This window comes from Balaenoptera borealis (genome assembly GCF_965194805.1).
Source record: "Balaenoptera borealis genome assembly, chromosome: 13".
NCBI lineage: Eukaryota > Metazoa > Chordata > Mammalia > Artiodactyla > Balaenopteridae > Balaenoptera > Balaenoptera borealis.
The window spans coordinates 56,690,104-56,701,535 of NC_138870.1; the positions used below are offsets into that span (position 1 = coordinate 56,690,104).

Here is an 11,432-nt window from a genome sequence, read left to right on the forward strand (position 1 = left end):
GTGAGGTTCAGAGCTTTCCACTTGTCTATGGGATGATGACAGTCCTAGAGGGTGAGCTGAGGTGGGAACTGAGTGAGAAAACATTGTCCGAGAAGGTAAAAGGGAAGAGGGGAAGGAAGAGGGACCCCCTAAATCGAGGGGTCCAGAGGCCTGAGCACTGCTTCAAACCAGAAATACATAAAAACGCAAGGCTATGGCATAGACTGTAAATGTGTGGGGTTGGGCACCACTGCCTAGAACCAGCCCATCCTGCAACTGCTACTTTAGGCCTCTGGGAAGCAGTAGGTAACTGGTAGGACTGTGTCTGAAGCAGATGATGCAAAATGGTGGCCCAGCAGCCAGACCCAGCCCACATATGTATTTTGTTTGTACTTTTTAAACTAAATCCCTTGGCTATATTTAAAAATTTAAAGTATTAGCCACAAAAATCAGATTTTGTCATGGTGTCTGCCACTCCCTTCTGTCTCCCCACTACTGAGGAGTTACCAGTTTTACTTGTGTTTCTACTGTTTCACCTTGCTCACTTCAATTATTTATCTTATCTGTCTGGCCCCAAAGGCATTTGATTTTTGACCCTTAGAAAAGGACCAAAGAACAGGGCAAAAAAATCTGTTGGGTTTGCTGTAAAGGTTGCTTCAGATGATATACACAATGCCTGGGCAGAGCATGGCAAATGTTAAGCGTGCAATAAACATAGCACCTCCTCATCTCTACTTCCTCGTCACCATTTTGCCCCAGGTATATTTCAGGGCTGTCAGGAAGTCAGCCTTGATGAGAGAGAAGAGAGGCTTCTGTCTTTACGTATACACCACTTGGCATTTTACAGGAGAGATAGGCAGTGTTGCTGTGTTTGGCTGTCAGAAGGAACTGCTGGATTCGTAACAATTAAATCCTTCTTGGTGGTGGGTCAGGGTTCTAGTGACCCGGGATATGACACCCAGTAGAGTGTGTTTATGCCAGATAAGCTGTTCAAGCAAAACCCTGTTTAATCCAGCAGGCACCTTGAGGGAATAGAAAGGCAAATGTTAAGTAGAAACTCAAACTTTTCAGTCTCACAATCTACTTTCTGTTCTGTCATTGGATTTTGCACTCTGCTTGAACCAGAGAAATGAAGAAAAGATCACCCTGGGCTCTGTGTTTGCTATCAGACATGAAATCAGAACTGTAATTGGATCTGTCAGAGGAGTCCCTTTAAGAAAGAAAGAATGTACTCTATCACCCCCTCTAAAGACACTCCAGGGACATAAGAGACCAGGGAGAATCTTAATACATGTGCGATGTGTTTCTTTTCAGTCTGAAATGTAGTGGTGAAGAGGAGTTTACAAAATTAAGAAGAAAAAGTTACAATCAATACTCTGAGAATATTTTTATACCTCTAGATTGTTTTTTTCCAGATTACTAAAGAAGACCCACTATAAAGCTATATCTGTCAGCAAGGCCTTTACATATCTCCAAAGTCTATAAAGCCAAAAATTTCCTCTTCCTAATGAGATTCTGCTTACTTGATTATTTTTATTTCTCGATAATTTCTTCCTAATTTTAAGAAGAAAACACCAGACTTTCTCCTACATACCATTTTCGTGGAATATCTAAAGCCATGGTAAAACTAGTGATTGAAATTTTAACATAGTTTTGACGCATGATATAATACCTTGCCTTTTCAGTGGTTCTCAAACTGTACTGTATATAAGGATCTCCTGGAGGCCGTGGTTTGCAGATAAATGTTTAATAACCAGCAATCTGGGGGAGAACAAAAAACCCTGAATTCTTGCATTTGCTGATTTTCACGGTGTAAATATGTCCACCAAGGCAAATTTCAGTCTACCAATGTGAAGTCCATTGGCTTGAAAATTTCTCAAATTCCTGGCATTTTAACATTCTCTTCTTGGAAGTTGGTACTTACCAGCTCCAGTACACCACTGCCTGGAGGGCTTGTGGAAACTAATATTTCTGGATTCTACCTCCAAAGATTCTGACTCATTATTTCTGGGGTGGGGCTGAAGAATTTGCCTTTTTAAGGAACTCCCTGCACCTACCAAGCGAAAGATGGTTGGAGCAGCATTTCTCAAATATGTCTGGTGGAGCCCTAGTTTAGTAAATGTTAATATTTCAGAGGAAAAATAAAAGGCTTCCGTGGTTAAATGTTGAGAAAGGCCAGGACAAGTGAAGTTCGGTAGGTTTTTTTTTTTGTTTTTTTTTTAATAATTCATTTTATTTTATTTTTTTAAAAATTTATTTATTATTTATTTATTATTTTTGGCTGTGTTGGGTCTTCGTTTCTGTGAGAGGGCTTTCTCTAGTTGTGGCAAGCGGGGGCCACTCTTCATCGCGGTGCACGGGCCTCTCACTATCGCGGCCTCTCTTGTTGCGGAGCACAGGCTCCAGACGCGCAGGCTCAGTAATTGTGGCTCACGGGCCTAGTTGCTCCGCGGCATGTGGGATCTTCCCAGACCAGGGCTCGAACCCGTGTCCCCTGCATCGGCAGGCAGATTCTCAACCACTGTGCCACCAGGGGAGCCTGAAGTTCAGTAGGTTTTCTTGAGTGCAGGCTTTGTCAGTTTCATAGCATGGCCTTCTACAGGGTGATACATCAGTGAGAGAGTACCCAGTGCAGTTTTTCAGAAAATTTATTTGATCCTAGGGCCTTTTGTCCAGGCATGCTGTTTTGGGAAAGAATATTAGTATATACACTTTCCATTTATAGAACTAGAGTTAGACTCTGAGCCATGGGATTTTGTAAACAAATTTGTTTTCACAATGCTAGGCATGAAGTTGTATTGTAGACATTTCAGAGGAAAGTTTAAAGTCAGTGAGTAGCAAATGTGAAGTCCTTTATCTCAATATAACCTTTCAGTACCACCTCATTCAGTACAGAATCTAGGGAACAGATAGAGGGCTCCTTAGCGTGCTTGAAGCTTGTGGCCTAGAGGAATTTGAATCATTCAGTCCTCCAGTTTTAAAGCTAGAAGAGGCCTTAGAGTGGGAGAATTTCAGAGCTAGAAGAGATAGAAGCAGTCATCTGGTCAAATCCTCTTTTTTCACCAACGAGGAAGTAAAAGCCCCCGCGAGATTAGATACCTTTTCCAGTGCTGGGGCTAAGACTGACGCCATCCATTGCTGTCTTCACTATATTAAAATTTCTTTTCTTTCCTGGAAAAAGTTCAAGATTCCAGCTGCTTCTGATGCCTGTTTGAGTCAGGGGGCCAAAAGTCCGAATGTCCTTCTCAGAGCTGTTTTGGAATAATCCTCTTAAACTAAACTGGATATCTGCATCCTTTGAAATTCAGATTCATCAGGGATGTTTGATTCTGATAACAACCCCCCACACCGGGGAGGAAAGTATGCTCTGGGGTCCAGCGGCTGCCAGAAGGCAAGCTGTCAAGAAGTCAAGCTGTCAAAGTCACACCAGCTCACGAGCTCTCTTTCTCTCCATTTTATCAGCAGGACAGCTGGGAACAAAGGCACAGAGGGGAGAGATGTATGCGGAAATACAATCCCGTAGAAAGCTGGCATGTGCCCAGCTCTGTTACTGTAAGGGCAATAATATTTTCTGATGTTACTTAGGAGAGTGAAATATAAATCTCAAACAAAACACCCTTCATGTGTGACAGCAGAAGCTTCTAGAGCCAAGTTACCAAAGACAAATCATTCCTTTGTACCCTTTAAAACGGCACTGCCCGCTTTTTATTTTACCTCTATTATGCCACTGAATTGCAATCTGAAAGGATCTGGTTGAGTTCATGGAATAGAATAATTATTCTCTTATCTCCCTCTCAGGACCTGCCCCTGCCATTCTCCCATCCTCGTATATAAGCCACACAGGTGACGTAGTAAGTACTAAGAATGGTGTTGAGGAGACACAGTTAAAATCAACAAGGCTCACTCTTTCCCCTTACTAATTAGGCACACTTATTGGGTACCAATTATGTTCCAGGTACTGTGCTAGGCTAGGAGGATGCAACGTTGAACAGCAACAAACCTGGTGCCCACTCTCATGAAGCTAGGAGTCTGTGTAGGAGAAAAAAAAATCACAAAAATATACCTAAAATGACCAGTTGTGATAAATACGTTGAAAGGAAGGTGCCTGGAGCTGCGAGAGTGTGTAACATGGCATGTGACCTAGAGCAGCGCTTCACAAATTCAGTGTGATGGAGGACAAGTTTTCCCCTCCAATCTGTCACGAACTGATGCTGGCATACATTTGGTGCCACGTGTGACTAACCACTTGAGTTTGACAGCACCTGGTCTGGTCTTTATCAGGTTCAACAAGATTAGTCTACTGATCATGTGCTTGGATGTCATGGTAATATTAAAATACCATAGAAGTTTCTAAATGCTGCTTTCTCCATTTCTGTAATTATCTCCTTGCAGACAGCATTTGGACTGGCTCTGGACTGTGGACTGCCCTTTAAGTAGCCCTGACCTAGACTGTCGAATCAAGCAAGTTTTCCTGGAGGAAATGATTTTTTGTGAAGTGATCTGAAGGATGAATAAACACAACCAAGATGGGCAGGAGAATTCCAGGTAGAGGGGATACAGAAGAAGACCAGGATGGCTGGAGAGTGAGAGTGAGTGGGAGACGAGTCAAGGTGAGTTAGCTGGAAAATGCCAGGCCACACGTATGTCGGCTTCCTGTTTTCTTGCTGGGGCAGCTCTTGGAAGGTTTTCAACAGTGCACTGCAGTGTGGGAAAGACATTAGGTGAAAGTCGGAAGACCCATTCATAGACTATTGGAAAAATTCAGGTAACTTAGCCTGGGTGGGCGCAGTGGATGTGTAAGAGGTGGGATATTGAGGAAGAATAGCAGGATTTGGTAGTGGAGTGGATATGGGGTTGAAGCAATGGGAAAGATCAAAGATAACTCTTCTGGTAACTTATCAGTCATCCCCATCTTCTACTCTAATGCAGACAAAGAATATTACTTCTTTTAAGTTCAGGACAAAAGGAGTCTCTTTATCTCTGTGGCAGTTTCCTGGCAGGGAATGGAAGTCCATTTCCCAAGTCCTTCAGAGGCCCCGTCAATATTTTTAGATGTGCTTCACAACTGCCATTCTTTCTCCTTTAAACGTTCCATTTATGGAATTGAGTTCTTCCTTTGGGTATAAAATCTCCACTAGAATGTTTCCTCAGTTTTTTTCTTAAAGCATTAGTTCTAGAAAGTATTAATAAGTACTGGATGAAAAAGGAGTCCCATCAGAGAATCTATTTCGGAAACCCTGCTAGACAGAGACTTTTATTCTACAAGGCTGGACTTCTCAGAGCGTTTACTATACTAATGTACTTCTTCAGTTTCCAAGAGGAGAAATAGAAGATGCAGTGTTTCCAACACTTATTTAGTTATGGGGTCCTTTTTGCCAGGAGCAGCTACTAGGCTAGTGTTCTTTGGAACATTCTTTGGGAAAGGATGCTTCATGGTGAGCAGAGGAGCCCTATCCTCAGCCCCTGAGTTCGGTTTTGCTTCACATATTTTGAGGCAAGAAAAGGTTTTTTGTTTTGTCTTGTTCCTTGGTGTCACAGGACAATCTAGTTCCGTTTCATAAGGTGCTTTTACCAAGATGCTAAGTGAGTCTTTGGAATCAGAACAGCACCCCCTGTACCTGATAAACTTGCATTTCTAGCTCTGTGGTGAAAATTGCTATGGCAACTCTAAGTGTCATTCTGGGGAAGCATCCAGTGTATCTGTCTGGGGCAATGTGTCCCACCCAGGCAGTAAGTCTGGCAGGGAGAACATCAGGTGCCACCCTGATGGATTTAAGTGACACTTGTGTAATAGCAGTAAATTTTACATCTGAGTTGGGTGTAGCGCAGCAGTAGTTATAAATGATAGCTCTGTTGGCGAAGGCTGCCCTTCTCTCCCTCCTTCCTTCCTTCCTTCTTCCTGGCCTTCGAAGGCCACCAAAGAAAACAGCAAAGAAAAGGCTTTTTCTTTATTTAGTAAACAAGTTTTATGCAGCTATAACACTGGCATCTGTAAGCAGGTGAGCTAGAACAGGGTCCCTCAAACCTGAAGGTGCAGAGGAATGAACTGGGGATCGTATTAAACACGCAGGTTTGGATGTAGTCAGTCTTTGTGGGGCTAGAGAGTCTGCATTTCCAACAGACTCCCGGGTGAGGCCAGAGCTGCGGTGAACAGAACACACTTTGAAAAGCACTGATAGATAGTTCGTTGGCTCTCACCTTCTGGCGTGCTTGCGAATCCCTTGGCCTATTTCCTACAAATGCCTCTCTTTTAGCTTTACTTCTGGAGCTTCTAATTTTGTAGATCTGGATTTTTCTCTCTCCCCCTTTACTCTCCTATGTGCATTTCTTAAGAATAAGACCAGCCTCTTCAGAATCACTGTATAATGATCAAAATCGCCAATTAACCTTGTTACAATAGTGTTACTTAATCTCCAGATATTGTTCAGATTTTTCTAGTTGTGCCAATAATTCCCTTTATAGCACACGTTACACACCCCCATCCTCCCACCAAAGCTCTGGCCCAGGCTAAACAGACCAGGGGTTTAACTAGCAAATTAGCTCAGGCCTAAGACAATAGGAAATAATAGGCTATGGTGAGGATTGTGGCTGCCTGGGGTGAGTGCCGTGCTTGAAGGCATTTTCAGTAAAATATCTAACAACTGCAGTGCCAGCTTAAGTTGTAGTCACTCACACGCCCTCTCACTCCCACCCTCACTTCTCTCTGCCACATCCACACCAACTACCATGACCTTGAAGTTTTAGACCTCCCAAGGGTGCCGCTTCCACACTCATAGCTCCCTAGTTCCCCTCACAGAACCACTCCACTTGCCACGAAACATAATCACTCAGTTATTATGCCCACGAGGTAATCCATCATCCCTTCAGACAAATGAATAAATGCTGGTTATAAATGCCAGATGAGTTCATGAGCTTGGAAGCTTGTTAAACATAGGACAGGGCTTCCCTGGTGGCGCAGTGGTTGAGAATCTGCCTGCCAATGCAGGGGACATGGGTTTGAGCCCTGGTCTGGGAAGATCCCACATGCCGCGGAGCAACTAGGCCCGTGAGCCACAACTACTGAGCCTGCGCGTCTGGAGCTTGTGCTCCGCAACAAGAGAGGCCGCAATAGTGAGAGGCCTGCGCACCGCGATGAAGAGTGGCCCCCACTCGCCGCAACTAGAGAAAGCCCTCGCACAGAAACGAAGACCCAACACAGCCAAAAATAAATAAATAAATAAATAAATAAATAAATAAATAAATAAATAAATAAATAAATAAATAAATAAAAAAAAACAAAAAAAAAACCATAGGACAAACTGTTGCCTTTTTAACGGCCTGGTGTGATGTTGGTTTGTGTCAAGGATCATGCCCAGAAAACTAAGGGTGATTTTTGCAGTTGGTGAGAACCAGTTACCATCCCGGTATTCAAACTTCCCTAGGAAAACAACAGCCAATGTCAACACTCTATAGTTTTGATTAGATGAGACTAAAAGAAACTGCTTTCTTTCAGAAAGGCGTTCTCTCCCCTTGTGTTTTGAGGAAGTTGGCTGCTCAGAAATCAGACATATGACTTTTCTGCTAAACAGGAATCTGGGCCATCAAAGCCACAGTTAGCATCAGCGAGGGCTTGTGTCCATCCTAACACATAAGCAAGGCATAGTACCCGCCTCTCAGCACTGCCAGTCTGCAGTCCACAAGTTCTAACCTGAAATCCTGTCAGCCGGATGTGTTTCAGATTTCAGATGTCTTTGGATTTTAGAAAAGCAGTACAGACCGTACACCAAGTATTATGCAACACCCCAGCAGAGTCTGGGGCCATACGGCATAATCAAATACATTAATATTTCTGCAGCAAAACTATGAATATTCACCATCAAACGCAATAACTCAAGACTAAATAGATTTTCTCTCTAGTTCTGGTGACCTAAATCATCACGTGATTTAGGTCAGCTCAGGTCTGACCTCCAAAGAAGTCGTGCAAAAACTTTCAAATTTGTTTTTCTTTTTTTTTAACATCTTTATTGGAGTATAATTGCTTTACAATGGTGTGTTAGTTTCACCTTGAAGATGCCACATGTCGTGGAGCAACTAAGCCCGTGAGCCACAACTACTGAGCCTGCACTCTAGAGCCCGTGAGCCACAACTACTGAAGCCCGCATGCCACAACTACTGAAGCCTGCGTGCCTAGAGCCCGTGCTCTGCAACAAGAGAAGCCACTGTGATGAGAAGCCCGCACACCACAACAAAGAATAGCCCCCGCTCGCCACAACTAGAGAAAGCCTGCGTGCAGCAACGAAGACCCAACGCAGCCAAAAATAAAAAAAAAATAAAATAAAATAAATAAATTAAAAAAAAATTGCAGTTAGAAGGCAATTATTGAGTTCCTATTTTGTGCCTTATGCTTAGCTTGGGCTGGAGTTACAAAAGTGAGTGAATTTCTTGCCCTAAAGGTGTTCATAATTGGGAGGAAGACAGACAAGTAGACAAGTAATTATATGACAATGTGGAAAGAGCCACACCAGGGATGAGGAACAAGGAGCTGAGAGGGGAGGAGCCAGAGAAAAGACTGTCACCCCAGAGGCATGACATACACCTGCACACAGCCATTCCCTCAGTGAGCTGGTTATAGTCTGAAATGTTCCAGTGAAAGGCAGTAACAACACACTCTCTTAACACGTGTGTGTGTGTGATGGGACGGGGTGGGGGGCAAACCCCAGGCTTGATTGTGAAGTGAGGAAAAGCATTGGCATAGTCTTAAATTATGGGTTCTGTTCACATTTCCAAAACACCCGGCTTGATCCAATTCCCAATCGCAACCTCACATGTGTGACACCGTCCTCTCTTTCCCCTCTCACCCACTCCACTCCAGCCATACCAGACTCTGCAGACACATGTTCACTCTGGGGCTTTTGTACTTGCGGTTCCCTTTGCTGGAATAGGCTTCTCCCAGGTAACCATGTGGCTGGTTGCCTCGCCTCCCTGAACTTCTAACCCAATTGTCACCTTCTCAGTGCAGCTCAGCCTGACAACTCCCATCCCCCACCCCCCCACCCCCGAGTCCCGGGCTCCTTCCTTGCATTGGTTTCCCTGCCGCACTCATCACTGTGGGACACATTCTGTACTTTAGTGGTGTGTTGACTAATAGTTATGTGTGTGTAACAATAGCAAATAACTCCCTGAGGGCAGGAGTTTTGTTCTAATTCTCTGCTGCATCCCTGGTTTGGGACAGCATCTGGCTCACACAATATTTGCTAAACAATTAAATACATTTATATGGGCAGCCGGGCCATTGCTTTTTAACTACTGGTGTTAGCCAAGAGTTATTTGAGTTATTATCCTCTGTTGATAAGCAAGAAGGCCCGTAGAATGCAAATGTTACATAATCCCTTCGCATTCTTCTCTGGGAAAGCTCCTCAGTCGACACTGTTCTGCTCTCAACAACATATGAGATTTATTTACACTGAAAAACTCTAAACTTTGACAGCCAAACAAGATTCAGGATTCTGTGTAAATTGGAAAGCAAAGTATAAAAGCCATGTATTTCCAGGAGGTGCTTCCAGGAGCTGGCTCATAACCTATGGCACAGTCTTACAGAGAGAGCATCTTAGGGCGAGAACCTCAATCTTGTCAGTGCCCAAAGCCATGAGCTGGGAGAGGCCAACCCACACTGCCGAATTCAGAAGAGACTGAGGAACATGCTTGGATGCGAGCTGTAAAGTTCAGAATGAGAAATGGGCCTGTTACAGGGACTAGACCGCTCTCCCGTGTGGCTTGAGCAGCACCCTGTCTCCCTGTGGGCAGATGGACACGGGGACACCAGTGACATTCAGAAGCCTTGCTGGGGAGGATGGGATCTGCGGATGTGACTGCTCACCTTAGGTTTCCTCAGCGAGATGGTACAGTCCCTCCCTGGGATTTACCTGCCACAGGACCAGGGCCAGGGCACCTCTCTCTCTGCATGCTTCTCTCCATCCCTCCAGCTGCCAGAAGAAACATTGTTTTTATTCTGATGCATCAATTCCTTCCAACAACACAGAGGCAAATCTTGCTCTGTCCTGTGAGCTGCTTTGTCTCGTTAAGGTAACTACACATCTCTATCGTCTCCATTGATTTGGTCATTTAAGTCTGACAGAGCAAAACCTGATTTTTAATTTCTTAGACAGAACATCCAAGTACCCTCTATGGTTCCTAATGAATCAAAATAACATCACTGTTGCCTTTGCCTCCCCCCATATCTTCTTAATACCAGACAGTGGTTCTGGAAAACAAAAGATTTCTTCCATTACGACTGTATATGTGACCGCAGAAGGTGGCTTCTAGGATATAGGCAAACTCAGGCAAAGTGTCTGGTTATTTAAAACAATGTCCTTTCTGTGTAAGGATTCCTGGACACCAGATTGATGCCAGGACACTGACTGTCTTTGAAATTTATTGAAGAGACATCTAGTGGGGCTGAAGCAGAAAACCGTCACTCTGAATTCTGCTTCATCAGGGCTGGAAGATTCAGTGCCAAGAGGACTGCTAGTGTCCTGCAAACCTCTGAGCTCGACAATGCTGAAGATTCTTTAGATGCTGTTTCCTGTTTTCAGTGTGTCAGGCAAGAGTGTACTTTTATTCATAGTTTGCCATTCTTTATGAAATAAAGAGGCATAGCCCATTCAGGATTTCTGTCTAGGTATTTGTAAGTTGATGAGTTTACATAACCTTTCTGTAGAGGAAATGTTTTCTGTGGAATGCTCTATGGAGCGCCGGGATACACAGTTTCCATCAACCTATAATGGCACCAGGTCTCATTTACGGAGCACTTACTACACGCACGTAATCCACATACCATATAGGTCACCCATTTAAAGTGTGCAATTCTATATATAGAATGGATAAACAACAAGGTCCTACTGTATAGTACAGGGAACTATATTCAATATCCTGTGATAAACCATAATGGAAAGGAATAAGAAAAAGAATGCATATATATGTATAACTGAATCACTTTGCTGTGCAGCAGAAATTAACACAACATTGTAAATCAACTATACTTGAATAAAATAAATTTTTAAAAAGTGTGCAACTCAATGGCTTTTATTATATTTACAGAGTTTTGCAACCATCACTATAATCACTTTTAGAACATTTTCATCACCCCCCAAAGAAACCCTGTGCCTCTTAGCTATGACGTCTGAAGGCAGTCAGTTTTTAAAAATCATTTTATTGAGGTGTGATTGATACATAAAAAAAACTGTGCGTATTTAATATATATAACTTGATGAGTTTGAGAATAAGTATACATATGTGAAAGCATCACCACCATCGAGGCCATAAACATATCTATCACCTCCCAAACTTTCCTCCTGCCCCCTTTATTACTATCATTATCATTATTATTGTGGTAAGAACACTTAACATAAGATTTACCCTCTCAGCAAATTTTAAGTATACAGCACAGTATCGTTTGGCTGTCGGCACTATGCTGT

General features: G+C 43.3%; 1 long non-coding RNA gene across 1 annotated transcript; it reads left to right on the forward strand.

The window, feature by feature from the left end:
- Positions 1–1,010: 1,010 nt before the first annotated feature.
- Positions 1,011–10,607, forward strand: LOC309609601. Its single transcript, XR_014233507.1, has 2 exons — positions 1,011–4,589; positions 8,016–10,607. It is a non-coding gene; the product is annotated as an uncharacterized lncRNA (long non-coding RNA).
- Positions 10,608–11,432: the final 825 nt, after the last annotated feature.